General features: G+C 33.3%; 1 pseudogene; it reads right to left on the reverse strand.

Annotated features, from left to right (window-relative positions):
- Window positions 1–9,180: 9,180 nt before the first annotated feature.
- LOC134256417 (uncharacterized) lies at window positions 9,181–10,941 on the reverse strand (annotated as a pseudogene).
- Window positions 10,942–11,427: the final 486 nt, after the last annotated feature.

Consider the following 11,427-nt stretch of genomic DNA (forward strand, 5'->3'; position numbering starts at 1 on the left):
CTCCTCAATTTCAGTTTTCTGTTTATTGACTATAATGTTAATTTCTCTGTGCAAGTTTTCTCCTTGTTTGGTGACAGCTCTTGTCAGTTTACTATAGTCTTTTTCCAAGTTGTCTTTTTTGCTTCTTATGTCAAATGCAATTTCTTCATATTTGGGGAAAATTCCTATCTCAAGTTCTTTTAAATCTTTTTATATGTTTTTTTCGTTTTTGTGGTGTGCTTCTGTAAAACATCTGATAAATGATGCCCCTTGTGGTTACCAGAGGCGATACAGGTAGAACAGACAGAAAGGTCACATTGCTCACAGTAAAGTTCGCAGTTCTTGGAATGATTTGGACATTTTGGAAAGATCTGAGTCGATCTTCTTTCTGTATATGGTACGACTCAATGTTTTTTTGGTTGAATGATAGAGATGCTCTCAAACACAGGCCTTGCACAGGTTAATATGACAAAGCTCGCAATGACTTTGTACTGCACTGGCCTCACATCGGTCACACCTTATAATATCTTGAGCACTATACCGATTGATTGATTGTGTATTGTTTAACGTCCCTCTTGAGAATTTTTCACTCATATGGAGACGTCACCGATGCCGGTGAAGGGCTTCAAATTTAGACCTATACTCGGCACTCAGGGCCATTGAGCAGTGAGGGTTTTTTCGTGCCAACGCCTACCGTGACACGGGACCTACGTTTTTAAGGTCATATCCGAAAGACCCGTGACTTTCACTTCTAGTGCCGAGCGCTTGGCGAAAGAACAGTTACTACCTTTGTTTACGTCTTAGGTATGACGAGGCGCCGCGATCGGGAATCGAACCCGGGCCTCCCGATCACGAAGCGAACGCTCTACCACTAGGCTACCGTGACCGGTAGCACTATACCGAAGCGACCTTCCTAATGACATAAAACAGGCCCAGTCCCTGAACATTTTTAAAAGTCATTCAAAGACGCATTTTTATAGAAAAACTTTTAAATTATTTTGGTGCACAACTTTTAGCGACAAATAACTAGGGATGACAATCGAATGCAGAATTGCAATCGGTTATTAACCGCAAGACGTTCCGACCGATTAACTGGTTAACCGTATCAAAAATACGCATTTTTCTAATGTAAATAACTCTTTTTTCCTAAGTAGATCTATTTATATATCCAAGAAGTCTGTTGAATTCTAGATGTTATTTGTCTTGAATCTTGCTTTTAAAAACAAAAGCTTATTTATTTTATTACAGTTTCAATATAGACTGTGAAATTTAGAAAGAAACACGAATCATGTCTGAGAAATCATAGATTTTTTTTCATTGCACAATTCATTTACGTTCATACTGCATTGTTCCAAAATAAAGACTAAGTCTGAAATGCATCATTTAATTAACAAAGTTTGTTTAGTACTATTAATTTATTCGATAGAATAACTGAAAAAAACAAAACAAAACAAAACAAACAAACATACTAATTTATTTTTATTGATTTAATTCTCATAAAAAATACAGGACAGGCAGGGTAATGACTTCGAGTTTTAACAGTAAATATCACTTCAAGCACAAAATGTCCAATTACCCCCACGATCTCAATCCAAAGAACCCAAGTCATCTTGGATATGTAAAAACTCTGAATTATAAACGTTTATGCAAAATTTCTTTTTTTTCAAAAATGAATTCGACTAACCGATTACAGATTTTCTAACCGATTGCCATCGTTCCGCTCGAGTAATCAGTAAACAGTTTACAAATTGCGATCCCTATTATATATGTACATGTATTTCATGGGTCTTAAAATTATGTTGACTTGTATTATTCATTATTCAATTGATTGATATCTCAAAATTTACCATTTCCAACTTTTTTCTTTCATTTTATTAAACAACACGATACCTCCAATAAAAAACACTTAAATTGACACAAGAAAAAAATGTATTGTCTATTCAGTTTTCTTATACCTCAAATGTAATATTTCTTTTTTTTTTTGCAGAAAAGGTCATGCATAAATTTGTGAACATTAATTTCCATGATTTGTTCAAAGATTAATATTATTCAAAACTTCAAGAGTACTGTGCAACAACATTTTCAAGAAGTGGTGTGAATCGGATGTAAGTACTCAAAAATTCCAAAGAACTTTTAGACAATTTGAAATCACAAGATTTTACCAAAACCAACAGCTTAGAAACTTTTTCAACTTTATACACAACCGTTCCCAACAATAAATTAAAGTCCAAGCTATTTTATATCATTGACAGCTGCTTTTTCAATGGAAATGGAACTCGTAAATTTACCCACCTGGTCATTGGTCATTTGCAAAATTATTTTCTAAAAGAACATTCTGATTGCACACACAAATACTCTGAAGTTGACATCAAAGAGATGCTTGAGTTTCTGGTCGACAATATATATGTGGTTTTCGAAGACCAGGTATTCCAACAATCTTTTGGAAATTCCAATGGGTACAAATTGTACCCCTTTTTAGCAAACCTATACTTATATTCATATGAAGCAGAATTTGTGCAAAATCTGCGTGAAAAGATCTCTTTATCAAGTATGAGCTTACAGATATTCTTGATTACATATAAATGACTGCGACAAAACATTAATTCTTTCTCCAGTGACCTTGAAATTGTCGTAATATTGCCTTGATTCACGACACATCCTTGGATCATTGGAAATCTTTGTATCGAGTATGAGCTTCTGGTTCAAGCCTGGCCTTTTGGGAAAAACTTTGAGGGACAGATGGACATCTGGACAGTTAAACAGACAATTCAATTCTCAACCCATCCACCCAGCCCCCTCCCCCCAATACTCAATCATTTTGTGGGGAAAACTCTGGTTATGATCTGAAGAGAAAGTAATCTTTTTTATATCAGAAAGCTTTCGTAAGCATGGTTTCTCATTCTTGCCCAGAAGTTCATAAAAAAAATATTTTTAAAACGACCCCTTCTTATTTTACTAGCCGTTTTCTTCATTATCTTCATTCTATATCCCCCAAGGTCGCCTGTATAGCGCAGTGTTCAGAGCGTCTGCTCTATAGTCGCGAAATAAGGAGTTAATCCTTACATCGTGGGACTTGGTAACCTGTCCTTCGGATCAAACGAGGTCTGGTGTCGCTGAGGGAGTTTATCCTTACATGTACCATTGTTTCAGTTTCTGATTTCTTTATTATGCTATGATTTGGTTCAAAATTGACAAATCTCTATGTGATCATAGTACTGATGTTTATTGCGCATTTACATATTCATATCCTATTAATTCCACATTTCTGAAAAGCAGTGTTATATTTAATGAATAAGAAAATTTTTGCAAAGTTCCAAAATCAAGGCGTACTTGTCTTTGGAGACGTCGACTTTAATAGTAGGACATGGTCACAACCAGACTTGATAGAAAATGGGATACGTAATGTGGACGTTTTGGATACCTTATTTACCCACGCAGATGATAGTCAGTTACCTGTTATCTAGTGAACCCTGAACTCGGTCAAACAAATATGGAACAGGACTATTGTCGTTATTTAAGAACACGGGAAACTGTATTTTCAGTGGAAGTTACATGTACAATGGCCGTCACACCAATAATTTTACATTCAACAGGTCACGTGAACTCAGAACAATCAATTATTTGTAAACGCTCGCACTGGGATGTAGAAGCTTTGGAATTATGTGAGAAGTCCTTTCTATTAAATCAACATAAATTTGAAGACTGTATTAAGATTGAAAATATATGGACTTAACTTAAGCATAAACAAATTTAATAAGGTTTTTCCTGAGAACTAAAAATCTATTTGTGCATGCAATAATTATAAACCAAGTAAATGTAGATCCAAAATAAACAAACAAAAGCAGGTACATTATATCTATATATTGCAAATGACAAACATTGGTTTGGTGAGAAACTTAAATCATTGTATAAAAAATTATTCTGGAGCACTGTACAAATGTAATATTTTTAAAATCTCTGTATAAAAAAAATAAAGAGAAAAAGATTGTTGTTTTTTGAAAAGGGGGCAAAAGAATATTAAAATTGGTAAATTGGTGGTGAAAGACTTGAAATTGTTTATCACTTTACCACTTGGGTATTATTTTTTTATTATAATAGTAAGTTTTCTCGAGCAACTGACCAAGCAAGTTTTAAATAACAATGTAAGAAACGTTTTAATCATGAGATATTGTTGTGGGTTTTTTTCTTCTTTTTTTGTTGTTTTGTTTTGTTTTGGCTTTTTTTATTGCTTTGGAAGCAGTATAGTGAATTATGCATCTGAAATTTTGGGTTCATTTATATCATGTAACATTAAAAACACTTCATTTTAGAAGACAAAAGGACAACATGTATTGTAGGTGTATATTCTGAATTGGAGCGATATCCTATACTTTACCAAAGAATGTATGATATATCAAATTTTTGAAAAAAAGTCTTTGACCAAAAAAATGTATTGTTCAACATTGTTACAGTGTTTTATATGAGTGTGTTGGAATGCATTATGCGAAAAATTGGAATTATTTCATGTAGGATTGATTGAATTGTGTGAAAAACAAAAATTGAATGTGTACACCTCATCATCATCAAGCAACGAGAATTGTTGACTAAGCAAGACAGAAATTTCGTTCTCAGTTAGATAGTTCTAGAAAATGTTCTTTTTTCAGATACTTAGTTGCAAATCACAATATACAATTTAACCTAAGGAAACCCATGCAAACTAAATATCATAAGTACATGTCTAAATTGAGAATGTCATGACATCATTTGGCAATAAAAACAGGTCGATACAGTAATTCAGAAAGACAACATGGGCATTGTTTCTTTTGTTTCAGTCTTGTTTAGGACGAACATCATTTTATTTTCATCTGCCCTGCTTATGAAATCCGTCGAAAAAATACTTACTTATTACTGGTAAAAACCTTCAATGTTTAAATTGTTGCAGCTTTTTAATTTCGAAAATGTGAAAGAATTATGTAATTTGGGTAATTATTTTACTCATGCTTAAAAACTAAAAAAAAGACATGTAAAAATAAGTATATTTTGAATATTCATATGTTCTGTAAACTGTTTCGACATTCTCCTGTAAACCTACTAGTACAGTCATATGTATTTGTATTTATTTGCACTGATGAGGTGTAAAGCTGAAAGTTAATAAAGAACTGAACTGAATTGTTTTGTATATAAATATCTTTAATATTACGAAATATCATGGCTTTGTTTGGACCATTAATTAATTTTCCTATCATCATTTTTTATCAGAAGATTAATTACACTTTTAGATCCAAATTGTTTATCTCACCATCATTTAATGTAAAAACAGATGTGTTTGTGAAACACTGATGCCCCCGTATGGCAACATAGTGAAGATTAAATTTTCTCAAGTGCAAATGTAATATATTGGTACCATAAGTTTGGTATTCTCACTGGAAATACCATTGTGAAATAAGAAAGTATGCCTTGGTTTAAGATTTTTCATAAGTACAGAAATCTCCAAGGTCAAGGTTAAAAGATCAAGGTAATTGGTATCCAATGAAAGGTCTTGCCACCAAAAATAAATATGTGAAGTATGGAAGCCCTAACCCTAATCCTTCAAAAGATATGACCAAGGTTAAAAATTTTAAAAAGTAGTTAAAAATCCAAGGTCAAGGGGTCAAAGGTCTTGCTATCAAATTAAAAGGTCTTGTTACAAGAATTAAATATGTAAAGTATGAAAACACTACCCCAAGCCCTTTTAAAGTTATGGTCAAGGTTTGCTTTCTAAAAGTAGGACAAATTCCAAGGTCAAAGGGTCAATGTTCTTGGTATCGAATAAAGGGTCTTCTTACAAGGATTCCATATATGAAGTATGAGATCACTAACCCTTCGTGTTCAAAAGTTATGGCTAATGTTAAAGTCTTTTCATGAGCACAAAAATCCCCAAGGTCAAGGTCAAAAGGTCAAGGAAATTGGTATCCAATGAATGGCCTTGCCTCAAAGAATACATATGTGAAGTATAAATATCCTGGTGTCTATTGTTCAAAACATATGGCCAATTTAAAAGTCTGGAATTCTTGTGTCAAAGTGGGTCAAACCATAAGTTGAAAGTCAAAAGGTCAAATTTTGTAGTACCCAAAGAAAGATCTTGTCGAAAGAAATACACATGTGAAATATAAAAGTCATAGCTCTACTAAATCAAAAGTTATGGGCAAGGTTAATGTTTTTGCAGAAAAACAGACAGACAGACGGACGGACGGACGAAAACGAGAAAAAAACTATATACCCCGAAACTTTGTTTACGGGGGCATAAAAAGTCTTTTCCCAGGTACTGACGCATAAAGACAAACACTACTGCCTTGAGCAATGTATATATATATATTGTGAAGGGGAATAACTCTCAATTGTTATTTTTCAGGTTACAAAACGACAATTCCTTTTTATTGTAGAAACATACGTTGATTTAGCCTAATGAGGAGTACATTTTCACAGAGTTCTAAAGTTGAGGTGAATATAGAACTTAATGATTAGTTAATCATCGTACAGTGTGTATTTTATTTTAAAAAAAGCAAGATTTGTTTTATTACACGAATTGAATTTTTAAATGATACAAAGTTAATAAGCAAGGAATACCATCTTTCATGAAGAGAAGTGATCAAATACAGTAAGAGAAACGGGGTTAAAATAAACAAATATATTAACTTTTATTGATTTGAATATTTCAAATCTATTTTCGGTACGATGTATGAAAAATTCGTGCCCATAGCATCGATTTTGAAAAGGTTTATCTATATATAATAAATGACAATTTAAATAAAAAAACTTTGACAAGCCTCCTATCCCTAAAAGTGAAATTCTTGTCAGAATACAAAATTAGCCTCTAATTTACTATGGAAATCTTTATTAAACGTCTGATTCCCCGAACTTTCTAATACACTTTATTGGGGAAATATCCATCTGCATTAACGAACCCAAACCCTCCCCATTTTAAGATGCGTGGATTTGGAATTCTTTGGGGGATATGGGGCTTTCCAAATAAAAAATCTAAAGAAAGGGGGCATACTACATCCTGATTCTATGTGCCCATGTTCATTTGAGTGAAAGTTGGATGCAGGTGAAATAACTCTTCAAAACTAATTGTGTATCAATTTGGAAGTTTTCAATCTATATTTATCTAAATAATAAGATATTCATCAATTTCATTGCTATATCCTATTTTTTCCTATATAAATCAACATGAAAAATGTCTCACAATACATTAATTTTTCAATGTTTTACTAATGATACATTAATTTTTCAATGTTTTACTAATGATAAAAAAAATTATGTTGGAAGGTTAGATATTGGACATGTCCATGAGATTTTGACCTCCATTATATATTTTTTTTAATTTTTACGCGGGGTCGGCTATTTTATATCTTATCCATGATTCTAAACATGGGATCCAACACAACAATCATCTATGTCAATAAAAAGTACAAGGTATAACAAAAAAATTAATGACAGTATTCTCGGGCGTTTGTCTATCACTCAAAACCAAACAGTTTGTCTGATCAGTTTGGTTCTTGGGGTTGACCAACCACAAGTTGTCCTTGAAACCAGTGAAAAAATCAATGTATATCATTATACCTTATATAAATAATTACTAGTTAAAAAAAACAATTTGATTGGAAGAGACAGTCACTTTGTTTGCCCTGCAACAAAACGTCGTGTTTCATGTCGTGTTTCACAATTGTGACGTCACAATGCAGCGTTTGAGATGGTACATGTACCCACTGCGTTAGATTGCAAAATCATTGATTGACTGCATCGATTCAAATGTTTAAAAATGGTAATATTTAGAATAGTGTTTTCATGGGTGGGGTTTCTAGTGTGTAACTCACACAGACTTGTTACAAAGGATTTTTTTAAATGATGCGCTAATAGTAAGTGTTACTTGTCACTGTGCGTTCTTATCAAATGGTAAGTTTTTTAAATAATGAAGACTCATTTCGATTCGAATGACCAAACACTGAAAGTATTAGAAAGCGTTTCATTATGTGTTATAAATCGCATCTTTTCGGGTCTATTCTGCGAGCACATGTAGGCATACTTGTTCCGGAAATAGATGTTAATCCTTGTATCATGTATGATTTATATATTGAATATTAAATGTGTATAAGTATAAAACAGGGTATCTAACTCGGTACTCGGTACTCCCTCTTCAGTAACGTACATGTACTTATTTACACTTTCAGAGGAAATGCACTAACAAGCTGTTTATTACTATTGTCTTCTACTATAATTTACAAATGTATATACACAACCATATATGGCATGCATGTGTTTATTTTCATTTATCTCCGTAAACAGCGCCAAAACGATAGAACGTCCAATGCAAATGAAACGGTATGTGCTAATCTCAGACAAAGAGCAAAATTAGAGAATGAATGGGTTTAAAAATTCAATTCCATATTTTAAAAAATGCATTGAATAAATAAAATTTTATAAAGTTTTATTTTCCATAAAAATACTATGAAGTTTTCCCATGTAATTTTAGATACAGATTTTTAACCAATCAATTCAGGATCCGATTCTTTGCCTTATCTAAATTAAAACTTCATAATAAGAAGAAGTTATTATGTTAAACATCGCAAATTAGACAAAGCGTAAATTACATATTTCGGGGTGGGGATGGAGAAAATGTCTAATAATTGTTTTATCGAACTATTATGATGCTGGTAAATTTGAAAGCAGATAGACGTGAATTTCCTTTTTCTTAAAATCAGTCTAATTTCTTTTTTTCCCTTTGAATACAGGATCGATATTCACAACGTCAAGCGTGAGGTCGCGATATTTTCTGAGATTGTTCTTAAAAATGCTACATTTTTCAATAAAAAAGCAATTATCTACGATTAAATTACGAGAAAATGAACCCGAAGACATATTAATTTTTTCACATAGATTTATTTCAAATCAAGTCTATTTCTAAATACCAAAGGATACACAAATTCGTCTGCTTGATTTAAAAGTTATTGATATTTTTTAAATCAAAACATTGCCAGAAAACAAGCCAAAAACGACGTTTTCACTATACAATTCAATAGAATACCGTCGAAAATGTTACTTCAACAATGGCATCTTTGGAATTCAATTACATAAAAACGGTGCAGACGACTTTCATAAAATTTTCAGAAAATGGAAGTCAAAGTTAGAGAAATCATAAAGGTAATTTTCAGGGTATGTTTTCGAACACTGTTAAAAGCCCTGCAAACCCGCGACCTACGTGAAATCACAATGCATAGCTAAATATATATTATCTAATTCACAATCATTTCTTAACACAATGCAGTGTTTACATGTATTTGATTTCCTTCACTTTACCAGTACCACACTCAGTAACAAAGAGGTTGTCTTTGGTGTCTACACATAAACTCCATGGATCATGTAGATCACAGTTATCAATGTAACGGAGGAACTGTCCGTCCTGATCTAGGATGTGAATACAGTTGTTGTCATAGTCTGCTGTCAGGATTTGACATTGGCTGTCTGTTGTGATGCCGACTGGATCAAATAAACTCTTAGAGGGATGACCGAAGTATCTTAATCGGCGTTTTCCTGACTGATTGACCACTACTACGGCTCTAGCTCCATTGTCAGCCACACAGATATCCAGATTTCTGTTCTCACTGATGTATTTGATGTAAATAGATGAATAGAGAGGTTGACCTTTATCATCAAACTGAATTGTTTGTTTCTCTCTAAAGTTAGCGTAACGAACAACCTTTGATTGTTCTTTATCATCACTGTTCATGGTAACCAGGAGGTCACCAGAGGAGGCACTGCAGACATAGCAAGGTTTCCATCCTTGTAGTCGTATCACTTCCTGTATCTGTTCATTTTTTACTATGTTTACAGTTCTTCTATTATGGTCAGTATAAATTAGATCTCCACTCCTTGTCACTGCTATGTCACAGGGATCATTCCCTGACTTGGTTTGGATTGACTTCAATAGATTGCCCTGGAGATTATAGAGTTTCATAATTTTGTTATCTCCACATACACAGATTTCCTCATCACTGAGACAGGTAATATTATAGATTGTAAACTCATTCACAATGTCTATGGAGGCTATGAGCCTTGCCTTATCAAGCAGTGGTTTGACTGGAAGCAAGGATACGCTTTCTAATGTCTCCATTGTGTAACCATGTACTTCTGTTGTAATGGATAATGCTGACAGAGAACCAAACATTTGATAGAGTTGTGCTCTGTTGATGAGAGATTATGAGAGAAACGTGGTAATGAAATATTGACTTCTGGAGGTAAATGTCTAAACTCTTCATTTCTGGATTTGTATTCAGAGGCTAAGGAAATGTCACGGGATTCCAGAATTTTCTTCAGATCAACAATACTCTGTTTCACTTCTGCAATAATTTTTGTGACATCGTCTTCCTGTTTATTTAGGACAGCCAGGTGCTTAGTTTTCATGTCTTCAATCTCAGATTTCTGTTTGTTGATAATGATGTTAATTTCTCTGTGCCAGTCTTCTCCTTGTTTGATGACAGCTGTTGTCAGTTCCCCGTACTGTGTTTCCAAATTTTCTTGTTTGGTTTTTATGCCTGATGCAATTTTTTCATATTTTGTGAAAATTCTCGTCTCAAGTTCTTTCAAATCGTTTTCAAATCCTTTAATTTTGCAGCTGAGTTTTTGTGAAATGTCTGCTATATGATGTCCTTTGTGTTTATCGGAGGAGATACAAGTAGAACAGACAGGAATTTTACATTGCTCACAATAAAGTTCACAATTCTTCTCGTGGTTTGGACATACTGGATATATTGAAGTTAATGTTCTTTCTGCATATGGTACAACTCTGTGTTTTTTGGTTGATAGGCACTCTACTTCACAGGCCTTACACAGGTTTACGTGACAAATTTCGCAATGACTTTGTACTAAATGGGTCTTACAAAGGTCACATCTAAGGACGTCTTGAGCACAATACCTTGAGTCCATCGTGGATATTTTGGAGATCTGACGCTGCAATGAAAAAAATTAAAAATGAGAGAGAAGTTTTGATTTCACTGTCGGGTAAAACACCTATGGTATACACGTATGAGTTCCCCTCTCATACACATGTACAAACCAGTCAAGCTTAGACTGTCACCGTGAAATAGTTATTTAAACACATTGTAACCCCTATAATAATTAAGGTGTATGGTATACCAAAAGTTTTGATTACATTTCTTACAGAGTAAAAAATATTAAAGTATAATTTTAGACGAAGGTTATACTAATGTAGGGGTACATTGGTTAGAAAGACGCCGTAAATTATATTAATTCCATGTAAAATACTAGAATTTAAAAAGCATTCTGAGAGTATTGCATTAGCAATGCATGTCCCCTACTGGGTTTTCCTTTTCTCATTAGGATGTCATTTTATTATATCCTGTTTTTAAAGAAAGTTGTAGATATTTGGTAATATACATATCCTTGTCTATGGATGAAACGTCTTGGAATTAA

This window comes from Saccostrea cucullata, unplaced genomic scaffold (assembly GCF_032062105.1).
Source record: "Saccostrea cucullata isolate Sc308-1 unplaced genomic scaffold, CSIRO_AGI_Scuc_v1 ctg2005, whole genome shotgun sequence".
NCBI classification, from domain to species: domain Eukaryota; kingdom Metazoa; phylum Mollusca; class Bivalvia; order Ostreida; family Ostreidae; genus Saccostrea; species Saccostrea cuccullata.